General features: G+C 43.2%; 1 protein-coding gene across 4 annotated transcripts in view; it reads left to right on the forward strand.

Annotated features, from left to right (window-relative positions):
* The first annotated feature begins 225 nt into the window (after nucleotides 1-225).
* Nucleotides 226-19,858, forward strand: part of LOC140491492 (coronin-6-like) — a 253,791-nt gene continuing 234,158 nt past the window's right edge. For 2 of the 4 annotated variants that reach the window (XM_072589736.1, XM_072589738.1), the window contains exon 1: nucleotides 279-369. The gene's annotated coding sequence lies outside the window, so the exon portion shown is untranslated. Of the gene's footprint in view, nucleotides 370-19,858 lie in introns of all 4 variants that reach the window. The other 2 variants (XM_072589739.1, XM_072589740.1) reach the window with 2 other exon arrangements.

Consider the following 19,858-nt stretch of genomic DNA (forward strand, 5'->3'; position numbering starts at 1 on the left):
ATATTCAGCTTCGCCGACTTTCCTGTTCCCCTCCCCGATTATGTCAAACCCATATTGGGGAGGGGGAGTTTCTGGTTTGTTTGGGACAGAAGTCCCTTTGTTTAATTATGGGTATGTTTAACCTGGTGCGATAGGATTTGAATCAGTTGTTCTGCCTCCTTCTAGCTCGGTTAGCTCTCTCTGTCTGTCTGTCTCACTCACACACCACTTGGCTCCCTCACGCCCTCTGCATATTTTACTCTCCGGCTCCTGTCAGCCGAGACCCTTCGTCACTTTCCGTCCGCTGTCTCCACTCTGCGGCTGGGTACAGTTCCTGGACCAAACCCTTTCTTACATTTCTACGGAGCGCTACTTCTCCCTCTCACTTTGGTAAGTGCAATCTCTATTTTACAACCCCCCCCCCCCCCCCCCGTTTTAATATCTCTTCCCCCCTCCACCATCCCTTGGTACTCAATCCTCCTGCAGTGACCTCGTAGCACACGTCCATATCTCACCCTATTCAATTCTATTCAGGCAAAGATCGAACTAAACCTGCCAATTTAAGGATGGTTTTTAAATCTCAGACACCAAATGCCGTGTGCTTTCCCTCTTGTAACGTGAACCGTTGTTCCGGATCTCTGCGATTACAGGAGTGTGTTTTTTTTCTCTATATTTGGAAACTGACTTCTCCCGAGGCTGACTGAGGGGGACGCGGCGCTTTTACCCGAAGTGATATGGGCGAGTCGTTCCAAATGATTTTTGTTGCTGCTGAATGGAGTTAATTGACTCCCACCGCCAGGAACCCGAACCCGGAGCCCCTCCTGTTTCGGGGGCTTTTTCCCATTTGTCACCCCTGTATTGCTCTGATGGTGTGTGTCGCTGTTTTGTTCATTTTTCAGCAATAGACCAGACAACGAGTCAGTCAGCAGCCAGCTGTCAGTCTCTGTGAACAGCAACTGTGTCAACTCTGGGGTGAACGGGACAGCACTCCCTCCTTCCCTCCCCCACCCCCTTTCTCTCTCTCTCTCTCTCTCTCTGTCTCTCTCAATGGATTCAAATACTTACCCCACCCTACCTTAGGAATAAATACAGGTGGCTGCTTCTATTCCCAAACTCCACGCACGCTTCATTAAAAGGAAAACAAAAAAAAATCTCAACTAGCCTGAAGTGACAGCAGAATGGCTACTGACGCGAAATTTGTCACAGGAACCATTCTCTGCTGTACAAGTCATCGCATAACCTCTTTGAGTTTTTTTTATGTGGAATTCACTCAATATTTTGTTCAGGATTTTGTTATTTTAAAAGAGGAGAATACAACGGATTCCCAATTAAATTGCTTGAAGTGAATTTAACTAGAAAGTGATGATAAACTGTATTCACCATCCCCACTGTGTAACGGTGTGATCCAGCCCAGTGGTGATTGATGTTTGAGCCTAACTTGTAATTTGTGAAGTTGTTTTTCAACCCGTCCCGTCAAGGTCAAGGGTCTAAACCTGACCCCCTTCTGACGGTGAAATGAGGCGACCCTTTTGGAAGAAGTGCCTGGTTGAACAGAGATTTGTAAGATCAGCGTCTCCGGAATGTTTTCCATGTACCATTGTCTAAAGTTGTGTTGCTCAAAGCTGCTTGAGCTGGGGGGAAAGAGTCAGCCTCAAACCCTGTCTTACTCACACACACAGATCCACGTTTTGTGCATGTGGTTTTGACGATGGGATGTAGTTGTTGTAATGGCACAGTCACAGCAGCCATTTTGCACACTGCAACTTGTCACCAACAGCAATGAGACGAATTACCAGTTGTTATTTTTGGAAAGCAAACAAATGGTGTGTAAACAGAAAATGAAGAAAATACTCACGGGGAGGCAATGGCCCAGTGCTATTATCCAGAGGCCCAGGCCAAAGCCCACCTTGGCAGATGTTGGAATGTGCAATCAATAATCTGGTAATGATGACTGTGAAGCCATTGCTGATTGTCAGGAAAAACTCATCCCCTGGTTCACTAATGTGTTTTAGGGAGGAAATCCAATATTCCTAACCTGGCTTTGTTTACATATGACTCCAGACTGACAGCAATGTGTTGACTCTTAACTGCCCTCTGAACAATTAGGGACGGGCAATAAACGCTGGTCCGGCAAGGCCCTCATCCTGTTACTGAATTTTTTAAAAAGTTCAGTCAGTGTCTGTGGACTGCGGCAAAGTTAACAATTGCTTCAGCTCAATGATCTTTCAGTGTTATTTTGGAAGTTGATTCAGAGGTTCTTTTGAATAAAGGTGTAGATTTTTAATACTTAAATCACTGGAACAGACAAAGGTTCAACGTTTGGGAGAACACCGAACGGAGAATTCACCACAAAGGTTTACAGGAAAGCCACACACACAGACCAAGTCCTAAACTACGAAAGCAACCACCCCAACACACACAAAAGAAGTTGCATCAAGACACTGTTCAAAAGGGCCACAACACACTGCAGTACACCAGAACTGCAAAAAGAGGAAGAAGAACACCTATACAATGTATTCGCCAAAAACGGATACCCCCACAATTTCATCAACAGATGCCGAAGGGAAAGACAACGGAATGAGGACATGCCACAACCCAAAGGACTAGCCACACTACCATATATCAAAAACATTTCTGAACTGACTGCCAGACTACTGCGACAATTAGGACTCATAACAGCACACAAACCAACAGCCACTCTCAGACAACAACTCACCAGGACGAAGGACCCGATACCCAGCATGAGCAAAACCAATATAGTGTACAAAATCCCATGCAAGGACTGCACAAAACACTACATAGGACAAACAGGAAGATAGCTAACGATCTGCATCCATGAACGTCAACTAGCCACGAAACGACACGGCTAGCTATCCTTAGTAGCCACACACGCAGATGACAAGCAACATGAGTTCGACTGGGACAACACTACTATTATCGGACAAGCCAAACAGAGAACAGCCAGGGAATTCCTAGAGGCATGGCATTCATCCACTGATTCAATCAACAAGCACATCGACCTGGAGCCAATATACTGGCCACTGCAGCGGACAGCTGGAACTGACAGCTGGAACTGACAACTGGAAGTGGCAGGTACAAACCATTATAAATGCTGGACGAAACATCACAGAAACGCTTCAAAGGAGACTCCCAAGCACTGAGGATGTCACCTAGACAGGGGACGAAACATCTGCAACACAAATTCCCAGCTCGGCGAACAGAACCACAATAACGACAAGGTCTAGGTGTCATTGTCTCATCCATAGGAGTAGGATTGTCAAAATTATTTCCACTATTCAATATCATGCTGATCTGCCCCAACCTGTTTGCCACCTCCCCATACACCCCTTGATTCCCTGAGGTAGAGAATTCCAAAGATTCCAGATCCCAAAGTGAACACATTTGTCATCTGAGACCTAAATGATTGGCCCCTTATCGTGAGGGGCCAGCAGAGAGAGCGTTTGTGTGTGTCTGTGTCCACCCTGTCAAGCGCCTCAGAATCTTGGATGTATCTGTCTTCGGAACTCAATAAGCTATGGGGCACAATTTAGAAACATAGAAAAGAAGGAGTAGGCCATTCGGCCTATCATGCCCATTCTGATATCCACTGATTATAGCTGATCCTTTGGCTCAACAACATACACTTTCTCTCTCTCTATCTCTGTACTCCTTGAAACGTTTTGCATCCAGAAATCCAACTATTTCTTTCTTAAATGTGTTTAGTGACTTGGGCTCCACAGCTTTCTGTAGTTGAGAAATCTACAGGTTCTTGCCCTCTGAATGAAGACATTTCTTCTCAACTCAATCTGAAATGGCTGACTACATGTTCCTGAGACCATGGCCCTCTTGTTCTGGACTCTTCGGCTAAGATAATCTTGGTGCTGTATCCTGTTTGTCCAGCCCTGTTAAAACTTTATTTGCATCAATGACATCCCGTCTCAGTCTTCTAAAATCCAGTAAATACCAGCCCAGTTAATACAATCTCTTCTTGTACGACAAACCTGCCATTTCAGGAATCGGTGTAATAACCTTTGCTACCCTCATATTGCATGTATAACCTCCAATGGTCAGGAGACAAAAACTGTAAACATCCTCTCATCTCAGGTCAGCCCTTTCAGTCAAAAGTCTAATCTACTGAACCTTACTGTACGGTCTCCAAGGTGTGTATATTCTTCCATGATTATGGAGACCAGAACTGCGTTGAGTATTTCAGATAGAGTCAGAGAGATGTACAGTATGGAAGCAGACCCTTCAGTCCAACTCGTCCATGCCGACCAGATATCCCAACCTAATCTTGTCCCACTTGCCTGCATCCAGCCCATATCCCTCCAAACCTTTCCTATTCATATACCCATCCAGATGCCTTTTAAATGTTGCAATTATACCAGCCTCCATCACTACTTCTGGCAGCCCATTGCACACATGCACCACCCTCTGTGTGAAAAAGTTGTCCCTTAGGTCTCTTTTGTATCTTTCCCCTCTCACCCTAAACCTATGCCCTCTAGTTCTGAACTCCCCCACCCCAGGGAAAAGACTTTGTCTATTTGCCCTATCCATGCCCCTCATGATTTTATAAACCTCTATAAGGTCACCCCTCAGCCTTCGACACTCCAAGGAAAACAGCTCGAGCCTATTCAACCCCTCGACAGCTTAAATCCTCCAACCCTGGCAACATCCTTGTAAGTCTTTTCTGAACCTTTTCAAGTTTCACAACATCCTTCAGATAGAAAGGAGACCAAAATTGCACGTAATATTCCAAAAGTGGCCTAACCAATGTCCCTTACAGCTACAACATGACCTCCCAACTCCTGTACTCAATACTCTGGCCAATAAAGGAAAGCATTCCTAACGCCTTCTTCACTATCCTATCTACCTGTGACTTCACTTTCATGGAGCTATGAACCTGCACTCCAAGGTATCTCTGTTCAGCAACACTCCCCTGGATCTTACCATTCAGGGTATAAGTTCTGCTAAGATTTGCTTTTCCAAAATGCAGTACCTCACAGTTATCTAAATTTAAACTCCATCTGCCACTTCTCAGCCCATTGGCCCATCTGATCAAGATCCCCTTATAATCTGAGGTAACCTTCTTTGCTGTCCACTACACCTCCAATTTAGGTGTCATCTGCAAACTGACTGACTATACCTCTTATGCTCACATCCAAATCATTTATATAAATGACTGAAAGGAGTGGACCCAGCACTGATCCTTGTGGCACACCATTGGTTACAGGTCTCCAATCTGAAAAACAACCCTCCACCACCTCCCTCTGTCTTTTACCTTTAAGCCAGTTCTGTATTCAATTGGCTAGTTCTCCCTGTATTCCATGAGATCTAACTTTGCTAACCAGTCTCCCTGTGATGTCTACAAACCCCATGTAATTGTAAGATTTCCTTGTTCTTGTACTCCAGTCTTTTATTCCATTTCTAATAGTGCAGATAAGGCCTGGGGCACCTGGGGCAGGGCATAAACTAACAGTCTCAGACTTATGGTTGCTATTAACTAACCTCAGCTGAACCTTTGGGACAAATCTCTGAGTCTCTGCTGTTAGATTGTCCTAATAGTTCATATTAAATAGAGTTCCCTTTAATCATCTCAACAATTCAAAAATAAAGGGTCATGTGGGCCTGAATATCTGACCACTCAAATCCATGTCATGGCTAAAATTGTATATTTTCACCTTTTGTAACACCTGATTTGGCCCTAGCTTGTCTGCTGCTGAAACTCTCATCCATATCTATTACCAATTTTAGATTTGTCTATTTACAGCACTATCTCGATGATCTTTTGTTCTACTCTCCGCAAACTTACAGTCATCCAAAACTCTGCCTAGGTCTTTGAAGGCCCATTCACACATGAGCCATATTATTCCTGATGTAAATTAATACATGACTAAGCATTAACTCAGCTTCGTTCACTTTTCTCTATCTCTGCTGTTTTCTGGTGTCCTACAAACCTCCAACATGTTTACATGCCTCTGGCCTCCTGAACATCCCTGATTTAAACTGCTCTACCATTGCTGACTGTGTGTTCAGCTGTCTCAACCCAATGTTGTGTAATTCTATTCATAAATCTCTCCAACTCCCCACTTTAATTCCTACCTCCTTTAAGTTGCTACTTAAAACCTCGCTTTAACCAAGCTTTTGGTCATTAGCCCTAATATCTCCTTAAGTGCCACAGTGTCATATTTTCTAATGGATATGTTCTGTAACGTCTTACTGCATTAAGTGCTCTATATAAATGCAAGTTCTTATTGAATACTATTATGGACAATGTGAGGACATGAAAAAAATGATTGTAAATATTGACTAGAATATAAAATGACATAACATCTTCGCTAACACAGCAACAATCTGCTAAATTGAGTAAAGAAGTACCATAATGGGAAGAGGGAGGGTAAGATATAATCTGGAATTTTTTTGCAGGTTCTTCCTGTTTGGCTGCTGTAACATTGCCAAAGAATGGTGGAAACCTAGATTCCCGGTTGATCCAGGATCTCTGCCAATTGCAATGGTCAGTTGGGAATAATCCTGAGGAAATTCACACTGTACATACTAAACGAAAGAAGTTGTATTACAAAACACTTTCTAACTCACAATGCCCTAAGTGGCTTCACAGCCAAAGTTACTTTTTAAAAATAGTGATACAGAGCAAAATGTGACAGCCACACTGTCTGCTAAATATCTTGCAAACAACAGAGTGATCACTGATCAAATAACATGTGCTGAGTGGCCTGAATGCAAGGCAAACCTGTCCACTCTTACAGACAGTGTCAAGACATCTTTCACGTCCATGTGAGGGTAGGTAGGTATTGATTCAACATTTGAAAGTGGCACCTCTGAACGTGCAGCACTCCCTGACTATTGCACTAAATTGTCAATCCTTGATGAGATTAAATCACTTTATCCTAATCCCCACATACTTGAGAGGTATCATTGGTCTATTACAGGAAGGCTTAAGATATTACGGGTACAGGGATAAAGGGCAGGAGATATTTCACTACTCATAAAACTTCTCCGTTGTGCCTGTAGCAAAAATTTGAAAGCCACAGTGACTTTCATTACCACCAGTTGGAAGTGGATGATCTTTCTCAGGTATAATATTTTATAAATGCTGCATGTCTATTTTCTGCATCTGAGCTTCCTTTTACATGACTTTTTTGTCATGCCTGTGTAACTCAGTCGATTGAAGGACTTGATTTTGGGAATTGTCAAGTTCCCGTTTTATCCCAGACTGTTTCCTCCTCAGCAGTGGCACTGTGCTGTGTCAGCTATGCCTCAGTTAGTAGCACTCCGTTGCTGAGTTAGAGGTTGTCAAGTCCCAGCTGCAAAGACCCAAAAACAAAGTGCAGTGCTGAGGGAGTGCTGCATTGCCAAAGGTGAGAAATGTTGATGTAAAAGTTCCAGTTGCACTGTTTTGCAGAAGAAAGGGTTTTTTGGTCAATATTCATCTCTTAACTGAAATCACTAAAATGAATCATCTGGTCTTTATCACATTGCAGTTTGGGGGAACTTGGTGTGCGCAAATTGGCTGCAGCAGGTCTGAGATTTACACCAGGCTGTAAAGCAATTCATTGGCTGTAAAGCAATTTGGGATGCTCTGCAGTGTTGAATAATGCTAAATAAATATTTTTAAGCTCACCCTATTGGGCTGAAGACTCCTTTGCATGATTGCTTTCTTTCATGAACTCCAGATCTTTTCTGTTAACATTGTGTTGCAAGGTTGGCCTTGGGCAAAGCATTCGGTTTTTAGCTGGACTGTTCAGTTGGTTCCAGCATTAATAAACCAAACAGTGAAATTTGTTTCTTTCTCACATTTGCTGATATTGATCATTTCCTTTTTAGGAGTATCAGAATCCTTAGGGTAGTCTGTCAACATTGTCTACTTACAGGTGTCCCCTGCTATCTGAAAGAGCATTCCTGTGAAACTGTTCATAAGCCAAAATGGTGTAAAGCAAAGAGGCAATTACCATTAAATTATATTGAAAAAAAATTTGTGTTCCCAGACCCAAAAAAAAAACACAAAACCTAAACTAAAATTAACATATAGTAAATGCCGTCAGAGGTTGGGTTGGGGGGAGGTACAGGAGACTGGGGTATAGGAGAGAGAGGAAGAGGGTCATTTATTAACATTTCATCGTTGCCTGAATCCATCAGGACAGGCAGGTCACATGTCTACACTTTCTTCAATGTCTGCCTGCCTCGATGTCGAAGATCAAAGTTCATCATCTGCTGTAGCTGATGTGGAAAGCTTGAAATACAACAGTATGCTTGACTGCTTAGCCTCACGCATTTTTCTCTCATCCAGTTCTCTGTAGGCACTCAAAACATCCTGCGAACCTGCTGTAAACCGACATGCCCTTCCAAAATTAAAGTCATACTTTGCCGCAGTCATTGCAGCACTGTCGATCGTAGTGAAAATCTCAACACAAGTGCTTCACGTTCCACTTTCGGGCCATTCGCTATTGCATTTGGTTTTGATTCATATTCTTTCATTTTGCAATTGCATCAGCTCTTCATCTGTCAGTTCTTGGTCATGGGATGCCAAAACCTCTTCAACATCATCTTTGTCAAATTCCACAAACCCAGCCTCCTTAGCCAAAATCACCATTGCTGTATTTATTGTTGTTGGTTCGAAGCCTTTAAAATCATTCACTGCTTCGAGACACAGTTTTCTCCAAAAGCCATTTCTCATTGAGACTTAGCCTGTCGAGAGCAGTTTCCAGATCTCTCGCAAAGATGCTGTAGAGTTGCCATCTGTTATAGGCAATTACAATAAAACGCATCACATTTTGCGTATAGTAAGTCTTAATTGTGGCTATTAGGCCTTGGTCACACAGTTACAGCAATGACACTGTATTCGGCTGTAATAATACAACACAAATGTTGCTGCCATACTCAGCACAACACACCTATTATCGAGGTTATTTTCACTACAGTATTTTTCAACAAAAGGACTAATGTATCCACTCATGTACTCAGAAAAAATCACTTGGGTATTCCAACCGCTTTGATGTGAACAAAACACAACAGAAAGTGTATTCTTATCAACACCTTTAAGTGCCCTCAGATTTTCTGAATGGTACACTAATTGAGGCCTAAGGATAGCATCACCAGTGGCGTTAATAATAGGCATTAGGGTAAATCTGTCCTTTGATGCCTTGTGACTCTTAGCCTGCTTTTCTTATATCGAAATAAATATCGTGCTCAGCATTTTTTTGCAATAAATTCCAGCTTTGTCACACTTAAACACTTGCTTATGCGAATAACCACCTTCTGTAATTATTTTCTCCAGTGCTTCTGAGAACTTTTCGGCAGCTTCAGTATCAATCGAAGCACTCTCTCCAGTAACCTTTAAACTGTAAATCTGCCTTCGTCTCAAAGATCAATCGAACTACCCATGACTACCTTTTAATTCCACTTTCGAAACACTTTCATCACCATCGTCCAGTGCTTTCTGTTTCAGTTTATCAAAAAGACTGACAGTTTCTCCTTAAATATAAGACAGGGCGGTACGGTGGCTCAGTGGTTAGCACTGCTGCCTCACAGCACCAGGGACCCAGGTTTGACTCCAGCCTCGGGTGACTGTCTGTGTGGAGATTGCACCTTCTCCCCATGTCTGCGCGAGTTTCCTCTGGGTGCTCCCGTTTCCTCCCACAGTCCAAAGGTGTGCAGGTCAGGTGAATTGGCCATGTTAAATTGCCCAGAGTGTAAGGAGCATTAGTCGGAGGGAAATGGGTCTGGGTGGGTTACTCTTTGGAGGGTTGGTGTGGATTTGTTGGGCTGAAGGGCCTGTTTGCAAACTGTAGGGAATCTAATCAGATAACTTAATGGAACACCATGCTTTGTACACCCATCAATCCAGTCAAACAAGAGACTTTCCATTTTATCCATTGCTGGATGCTGACTAAAAGAGATCACTCTGTTACCACCAGAACCAATAGTAACTTCAGCAGCTTTCAAGATTCTTTCTGTCTGTGTGTAAATGGTACAAATGTTGGACGCAGGCACGTTCAACACATGCACAATGTTTTTATTTTGTTGACCGTGATTGAAGCACTTAATTACATCCAGTTTTATACTCAGCGTAACAGCTGTACGAGCTCTCTTCGGCTTTTATGATACCCTAGGACACATCTTGCTAATGGATGCACAAAATAAATCGAGATAAAGCGCAGATGCTCACAAACACAGTTCAAAGCTATGGTGGCTTGATGCTGAGTGTAATTCCCAGGAATGGTGGTGCCATTCTCACTGCACGCGCTTTTTTGTAAAAGTGAAAATCCTCTTTTAGTTAGCAAAAAAACAGGTACTAAAGCGGGTCTTTCGAAAAAGCAAATTAGCATAAAGCAAATGTTCGAAATGCAGGAGATATCTGTATATCTCTGTTACCAAAAAGGAAAACAAGAAATTGTTCTAGCAAGTAAAGCACTGAGGTTCAGTCCAAGATGAATAGACTCAGGTGATGCAGAGTGGTTATGTTACACTTGTATATCACATTGTTAAGGCTACACATGGACTACAGTGGACACTTGAGACCTCCATGTTCTAGAAAAGATATGGAGGCATGGAAAAGATACAAAAATGGTATTGTAAAAGAATACCTGAGTGCAGAGGTTGTACTGATCAAGAAAGATAGAACAGTTCAGGCTCTTACCTCTTGAAGAAATATTTGGAGGTGAACTGATGGAGCTCCTCAAATTTATGGATGGATTTGACAAAAGGTGTCGAGGAGAAGATGTTGCTAATGTGGGAGTGTGTATAAAATGGGCACCCATAAATTTGATAGGGAATTCAGAGGAAGCCTCTTCACTCTGAATGTTGGCCTTGTGACCACTTGAAGTCCTTCAGGTGAATAACATCCATGCACTTCAGGAAAATGTAGATAAACACATGGGAGAGAAAAGAGCAAATTACTGCAAATGTTGTAATCTGTACTGAAAACAGCAAATGCTGGAATTCACAGCGGGCCAGGCAACATCTATGGAGAGAGAGCAAACTAACCTTTCAAGTCTAGATGATTCTTCATCAGAGAGTAATCTAGATTTGAAATGTTAGCTTGCTGTCTCTCCACAGATGCTGCCTGAAGTTTTTCTTCAGAGAGTCGTCTACGGAGATCATGTTGCAGGTGTACAAGACATTGGGTTAGGCCACTTTTGGAATATTGTGTGCAATTCTGGTCTCCCTGCTATAGGAAGGATGTTGTAAAACTTGAAAGGGTTCAGAAAAGATTTTCATGGCCGTTGCCAAGGTTGGAGGGTTTGAGCTATAGGGAGAGGCTGAATAGGTGGGGGGGCTGTTTTCCCTGGAGCGTCGGAGGCTGAGGGATGACCATATGGACGTTTATAAAATCATGAGGGCCATGGAAAGAAAAAATAGACAACATCTTTTCCCTGGGTTGGGGAGTCCAGAACTAGACGACATGGGCTTAGGTTGAGAGGGGAAAAATTTGAAAGGGACAACCTTTTCACACAGGGGACGGTGCATGAAAGAGTTGCCAGAGGAAGTGGTCAAGGCTGGTACAGTTATAACATTTCAAAGGCATCTGAATGGTTACATGATTAGGAAGAGTTTAGGGGGAAATGGGGCTAGTTTAATTTAGGAGAGTGGTCCAGGAAATGGCTGATGGAATTTAACGTGAGCAAGTGCGAGGTCTTGCACTTTGGCAAAAAGAATATAGGAATGGACTACTTTCTAAATGGTGAGAAACTTAATAAAGCCAAAGCACAAAGGGATCTGGGAGTGCTAGTCGAGGATTCTCTAAAGGTAAACATGCAGGTTGAGTCTGTGATTAAGAAAGCGAATGCAATGTTGTCTCTTATCTCAAGAGGGTTGGAATATAAAAGCAGAGATGTACTACTAAGACTTTATAAAGCTCTGGTTAGGCCCCATTTGGAGTACTGTGTCCAGTTTTGGTCCCCACACCTCAGGAAGGACATACTGGCACTGGAACGTGTCCAGCGGAGATTCACACGGATGATCCCTGGAATGACAGGTCTAGCATATGAGGAACGGCTGAGGATACTGGGATTGTATTCGTTGGAGTTTAGAAGATTAAGGGGAGATCTAATAGAGACGTACAAAATAATACATGGCTTTGAAAAGGTGGATGCTAGAAAATTGTTTCTGTTAGGCGAGGAGACTAGGACCCGTGGACACAGCCTTAGAATTAGAGGGGGTCATTTCAGAACGGAAATGCGGAGACATTTCTTCAGCCAGAGAGTGGTGGGCCTGTGGAATTCATTGCCACGGAGTGCAGTGGAAGCCGGGACGCTAAATGTCTTCAAGGCCGAGATTGATAGGTTCTTGTTGTCTAGAGGAATTAAGGGCTACGGGGAGAATGCTGGCAAGTGGAGCTGAAATGCGCATCAGCCATGATTGAATGGCGGAGTGGACTCGATGGGCCGAATGGCCTTACTTCCACTCCTATGTCTTATGGTCTTATGGTCTTATCTGGTTGGCATGGACGAGTTGGACCAAACTGTCTGTTACCGTGCTGTACACCTCTGACTCTGTGACTGTGGACTCGAAACAATAGCTTGCTGTCTATCCATCGATGCTACCTGACCTGCTGTGATCTCCAGCATTTGTTGTTTTCAGAGCGAAAGGAGTACTGGTGAATAGATATGGTGATGGGGTTAGGTGAGGAAGAGTGGGTGGAGGCGTGTGTGGAACATGGGCCATTTGACCTGCTTCTGTGCTATAAATACTTTGTACTACTTTGCCTGCTTGTGAATTGTATCCATGCAGTTATTTTCTCAACCATTAAATGGATTCTTACAGATAGGTCATTGAACAACTCCACTGTATTGTGTGGAGCTTGCAACCTTTACCTGTGTGTTTCTGATAAACAGTCAGGACTCATGGCTAACATAATTCAAACGTACAGTGTAATTTGATGATATATACAAATTGTCTGCCCCTTAGCTGATGGTCACTGTGTCTATTTCTGAACAGTTTCTGAGGAATATCTCTCAAATCATAGTCTTTTTCTGCAATTACAGGGATTCAAAAGCAGCTTTCATCAATGAGCAGATGATTACAATAAATCTCATCGCAAAAGAGGTCTTTTTCATAAAAGGACTTCATGAGACCAAAGATTTCTGTTGTAACAATAGGAAAAAAGCTGTGATTTCAGCACAGGTGCACAAACTGTGATGATATCCATATTTGGAACAAATGTGTTAAACGTATGATTGGCGATCTTGACAGTTCGATGCAATCAAACCCCATTTTACACTTAATGCTGGTGTTAATTTGTGCAAGATCACTGTTATTTTTAAGTGAGTTAATGCCTTTGTTAAAAGAGCACAGCAGGACTTGGTGCAGACGTGCTCACTTTTCACATGAGAACTGCAGTCAGAATTCTTACCCAATTGGCATGCCCTTTCTTTGGATAGCAGCAATTCACTGGCTTTGGGATGACGTTGTGCCTGACATGGTGCTGCTGTCACACACTCGTTCAGCTTTGATCAATAATTATATTTTGAGTTCAGCAGAATCGTGATAAGTGTATCACAATGATCGGTCTTTGGGTTTGTGTGAGGATCTTCAGCTCTTGTTTTTCACAAGGCTCTGATAATTAGGAATTATTCTGCAGTATTTAATTGCTCGTTGTAGTAGAGAGAAGGTTGAATGATCGATTAGACAAAAGCTTTCAGTAATTGGAGAAAAGAGGACATAGGTTACAATGTTCTTATTTTCAATTTGTGGTTTTTTTCTAGTGAGATTCATGTCGGCCATAGCTTGCAGCAACCTTTCTCTTGCAGTACTCTGCTTTTCACTGAATTAGTTATAACTCTGGGCTCTTCGCCACACTTCTTGTAGAATTGCATGGCAGGAGAAGAAAAAGTGTTCTTGGGACATTGCAATGTTGACACTCGTGGTGCTGTGTTTAGAGCCCAAGCAAACCTCCCCCTTCAGTGGCTGGGAGCCAGGATCTACTCATCAAGCTCTGGTACGGGACCACTATGGCACAGATAGAGATGCTGGCATTCTGTTTTGTAGACAGGGACATGGAGGTGCTGGTAAAGAGAGAGGATTGTCCTTTCTCCTACTGACTGTGATGGACACAGCCATCCTCACCCAGCTAATGGCCAGGTTCAGTGCTGTGCCCTGAGTTAGAAGGAATGGCCAGCAGTGCAGAAAGAAGGCCACTGATCTGCTGTGTTCCTTGAGGGTAAATGCTACCCATTCTCTCTGCTATTTCACACAGTCAGTGCCACCTACCATCCAGTCTAACACTGGCACTGCACACATGTCTCAATAAAGATCATGGATTACAACTCTCAGGATTGAGGGTATCACATCCACTCAACAGCTCTCATTCCCCACCCTCCATGTGCAACCTACAAACCAGTTTCACTTCTTCTGCCTTCTGTGCTTCCTGCTCACTCACTGGGGCCACCTCGCATCTTTCCTGCTCCTGCATCACCGCTAACTGCTCTTCGTTCCACTTCCATCATACCCAATCCCTCTCTGTCTCTCATTGCTTGACAAACTGGCCCATCAAGCCTGATCTTTGCTTGGTACCCTCTGTGGAGTTAGCTGTAGTCCCCAGATTGCTTGTCCAGCGATTCCCTGAACTGGAACTGGATGTGACCCTTGACTGACTGTATCATTGTGCCTGACTGCAGCGCCGCTTTGATCTAAGGACTGCACCTCTTTGAAGTTTAGATCTGACCATCTGGTTGAAGCACATGCTGTGTTTTTAGTAGGTAGCCTGTTTGTATGTGCTGCAGGTTTGATGTTGATGTGAGACCGTCCTTTACAGAAACATGTCCACCCCTTGACTGTTCAGTTCTCCCCACCATGTCAAGCTGCTTGCCTCTCCCCCTGCACTAAGGAAGCGCTATGAAGTATAGCAAGGCTGGCCGTCTCCAAGGAGGTAAATGTGCAATCTGAAAGCAAGCTAAGAGCCATAGGATGAGGGTGGTGTAGACGAATGAGATGTATGCATGCGTCCTTGTGTACAAAACAACCTGGCAAATGTAGGCAAGGCATAGTGTCCCTGAGTCCCAAAGTAAAGTGTTGAAGATCTGAATTAGTGTGTGAGTTGCCCTGAGGGGAGGTGTAATGATGTAGTGAGACTGGGATGGTTTTCTGATGCTGGCTTCTGTGGGTTAATGGTGGAGGATGGTGGGCATTGATCACACAGGGACATTATTGTGGCAACACAATTGGATGATATACAGGACAGGCTGTCAGTAATGACACAGCCCTCAGGTACTTGCTGTGAGTTGCATCTTGTGGAACTTGTGTTATCTGGAATCTTTGAGGAAGAGAAGAATTGGAAGTGGTGCATAAATAATGTGATTATACTATTATTGGAATGCGAGTGTATTGTGGCCAATGCTTAGTGGCGACAATCTGAAGTCACCATTTCAAACTGAAGGAGAAAATATGAAAAAGGATTCTCAATGTTTAGATTGTGTTTTTAATTCTCACCATATTTTCCCAACTTTCTCAACTTGCCCAAGGGAGGGGAATTCTGCACATAAACTCAAAGTTGGAGAAAATAACTTTTTCATGGATTGCTCATTATAGATCTTTAACATTTTGGAAAAAGTGTGCTGACACCTTTGAAGACTTCACACAACCGTTGGGCTGAGGAATGGAATTAATTTTGTGTCAACGGTTAAGATTGCGATAGCAGTTTTTCACTCTTACACCTAAAGGTCTTTGCAGCTGATTTGTTTTAACAGCACAAGAGTTGCAGAATTCCGTGGTTGCCTTGGAGCTTAAAGTTGTTTCTGTGCAATTAGCAGGTTTTATGAGAGATAAACTAAAGAGAACTGTGGATGCTTGGAATCAAAAACAGAAATTGCTAAAGAAACTCAGCAGGTCTGGCGGCGTGTGTAGAGAGAAAGCATAGTAATTATTTTGCGTCCAGTGACCCTTCTTGTGAATGTTCACTCTACTTTTTTCTCTCCACAGATGCTGCCAGAGCTGCTGAGTTTCTCCAGTAATTTCTGTTTTTGTGGTTTTATGAGAGAGATGACGTTAATACAGGAGGTGAATGGCACTATTGATAGCCATGAGAATGTGTGTATTGCGACTGAATGTTACACATAGGCTGGTTCTGCTGGAAAAGAATATCAAATGATGACCTTGTAAATTAGGATGATGTGTAATGCTGGAAAGATGCTGGTTGGATTAAATGAGTCAATTTCTGCTGAGACAATGGTGAGGGAATCAAAATTAGTGTTGATTTTCCTGAAAAAATGAAGATGAAATTGAAAGCTTGCTCTTTTCACCTTTATCTGCTAACATCTGTTTGAATGTGTTGTGACCAGGTACAGAGTGGGTGAATCAGCTGCTCTCTTTACAACCTCCCTGTTGGCAAAAATAAAAATTTAGGTTCGTTTTAGAATGAGGCTATCTCACTGTCCAATTAAAATGTAGATAACTAATTACTGTAGCAGTAAGGAGCTAATTTCAAGGTTTTCTTGAGTGAAAGAACAATTTTGGTATCTGCTAAACCTGCAACAATAATAAAGACATAACATCAAGCCGATGGCCTCTGTCATTTGGGCTCTCTCTCTCTCTCTCTTTCTCTCTCTATGTCTCTCTTTATGTCTCTATCTTGCTCTCTATGTCTCTATCTCACTCGCTCTCTATCTCTATCTCGCTCTCTCTCTATCTCTCTCTCGATCGCTCTCTCTCTCTCTCACATAGACATGCTCATAAACATACACTTACAAAGCTAAAAAGGTGCTATGTCCAATACAAAAGGAAAATAAAAGAATATTCAGGCGGTTTTAACCTGAGACTATGATTGCTGAGATGGTGCCTTGGACTATAAGTAGAAGGAAATGTTGGAGTTATGCTGTAAATTCTCAATCCTTTAATGTTTCTTTTTAATCTGTTGGCTGCTTTTTCTTCAGAGACAGAGAGAAAGTTAATCAAGTTTTCAGCTCTGCGCCTCTTCCCTCTTGCTCTGCCAAAAGAAACATCTTCAATTATATGATTGTTAATGCATTTCCATATGTGAGTTTATTGTTTCCAAGCTTGGCAATTGCAGGTAATGTTCCATCATCAACATGCGACCATTCTCATCCAAGTCTAGAACCAAAATAGGAAAAACAACAAATGGACTATTGATGTAGGAACTCAGAAACAAAAACAGAAATTGCTGGAAATACCTAACAGGTTTGGCAGCATCATAGAAATCAGAGTTAGCCTTTCAGATCTAGTGACCCTTTTTCGGAACTGTTGGTTTTAGATTAGATTCCCTACAGTGTGGATACAGGCCCTTCGGCCCAACAAATCCACACCGACCCTCCGAAGAGTAACCCACCTCAACCCATTACCTTCTGACTAATGCACCTAACACTGCGGACAGTTTAGAATGGCCAAATCACCTGACCTGCACATTTTTAGACTGTGGGAGGAAACTGGAGCACCCGGAGGAAATCCACACAGACACAGGGAGAATGTGCAAGCTCCACACAGACAGTCACCCAAGGCTGGAATCGAACCTAGGACCCTGGCACTGTGAGACAGCAGTGCTAACCACTGACCACCATGATGGTAACCAGGAAGAACTTGGTTTGTCTGCAGAAGATTGGGGTGTGCATCAGCAGTAAACAACAAGTGAAGGTTGAGCTGAATGGGAGAGAAAAACAATTGGACAGATAGAGGAGTGGATAATGACCAGTTTAGGAGGATAAATAGCTGCTAATGGGGACTATTACTGGCTAATGATGGGTTGTGTGTAACAGCAGACCATGTGATACCAAGGCCTGGTGTGTGCAACTGGGGGAAAGTGTGGGGAAGGGTGCTCAAGTCCTAAAATTGTTGAACTTGATATTGAGTCCAGAAGGCTGTAGGGTTCCCGAGCAGAAAATGAGGTGCTGTTCTTCCAGCTTGCACTGAGTCTAGCTGGAGCACTGCAGCAAACCTGAGGCAGATATTGGCCAGGAAACACGGGGGTTGTGTGTTAAAGTGGCAGGCAACTAGAAGGTCAGGGTCTTTTTTGTGGGCAGAATGTAGGTATTCTGCAACGCGGTCACCCAGTCTATGCTTCATTTCCTCGATGTACAGGAGACCACATTGTGGATTGAGTGAAATGCAGGAAAAGTGCTGCTTCACCTGGAAGGTATGTTTGGGCCCTTGGATACTGAGGTGGTAAATGGGCTGGTGTAAAACCTTCTGCGGTTGCAGGGGAAAGTGCCATGGGGCTGTGGGCGGGGTAGTTGGGACCAGGGTGCCCTGGAGGGAATGGTCCTTGTGGAATGCTGACAAGGGAGGGGTGGAGAGGGGAATGTGTGTCTGGTGCTGGCATCCTGCTGGAGGTGTCAGAGGTGGCAGCGATTGATCCTCTGGAAGTGGATACTGGTAGGATGGTAGGTGAGGACAAGGGAGACCCTATTGGTGTTGTGGGAAGGAAGAGCGGGGATGAGAGCTGAAGTGCGGGAGATGGGTTGGACCCATTGAAGGCCCTGTCAAATACAGTGCTGGGGAATCCTTGGTTGAGTAAGAAGGTGGGCATTTGGAATGTCCCTTGTTGACTGCCACTGGAGTTGCATTTTTCAGAAAAGATTAAATAGACTGCAGCGATTAATGGTCTGAATTTTTTAAAAGCTTCTCCAGTTTGGGAAATGAGACCTTAGATTGTACAATCTGTTAGTTAAGAGGATTTGTCAGCTTAGCATCAGTTACAGGAAGTTGCTGAAATCTGTTATCAGGAACAAACTTGAGTTGATTGAAGAGTTGTGTATTTGTGTGAGTTAAGTCTTGTTTGACTAACCTAATTAAATTTTTTTTGACGTGGTCAGAAACATCATAGATAAGGAATATTGTCTATGGGCCATTAGAAGGTATTTGAAAAACGTTTGCACAAGGGATGATTAACAAAATTATTAGTGTGGAATTGGAGGTAACATTGGAGAAGAAGTTTGGAGATTGATTGGGAAGAGAAAAGCCAGGATGGCAGGGAACGTTTTGTAATTGGCATCATGTGCTGCTTTGGGATTGTATTTGTGTGTTGGCTTTTCAACATATTATTACAACTGGGAGAGAAGTGGGTGATTGCCTCTACTTCCCTGTTTGGTCATCCGAAAAGGTGAGCCAATTCAAATGAGCCTCCTTCCTCTGCTGAGGGTGCGAACTAATGTTGTGAATGATTTCATGGACATTGTGTACCTCTTGTATTATTAACAATTTTTCACTTGTAAGGTTTACTTGAGTGAAAAAGCGTCCAATTTTACTCCATATTGAATGCAAGAAAATAAGGCAACACACAATGTTTCGATTCCCCCTGATGAAGTAGTCTGTGACTAAATGCAAAAAGACTTGGACAATGTCCAGGTTTGGGCCGACAAGTGGCACACCTGTGCCAGGCAGTGACCATCTCCAACAAGGAGAATTCCAGCATTGACATCCAATGGCATTACCATCACTGAATCCCCAAAGTCTGTCCACTATTTCAAGGCACAAGCCAGGAATGTGTTGGAATACTTCCCACTTGCCTAGAACAGTGCAGCTACAACAACTCTCAAGAAACATGACACCAACTAGATCAAAACGGCCCACTTAATTGGTGCCATGTCCATAACCATTTACTTCCTCCCTGCCGATGCTCCATAGCTGCAGTACGTACACATACAAGACACATTCAAAAATTCCCTAAGGCTCTATAGCACCTACCAAACCCGTGACCACTACCAGCTAGGTGAAAACACCACCACCTGGAAGTTCCTCTCTGATTCACTCATCCATCCTGATTTAGAAGTGTAGTGCTGGGTAAATATCCTGGAATTCTCTGCCTAACAGCATTGTGGGACTACTTACAGCTCGTGGATTGTAGCAGTTCAAGAAGACAACTCACTATCACTTTCTCAAGGGCAACTCACAGTGCCAGGGACCTAGATTTGAT

The sequence above is a fragment of the Chiloscyllium punctatum genome, chromosome 19 (assembly GCF_047496795.1).
Source record: "Chiloscyllium punctatum isolate Juve2018m chromosome 19, sChiPun1.3, whole genome shotgun sequence".
In the NCBI taxonomy this organism is placed as follows: Eukaryota; Metazoa; Chordata; class Chondrichthyes; order Orectolobiformes; family Hemiscylliidae; genus Chiloscyllium; species Chiloscyllium punctatum.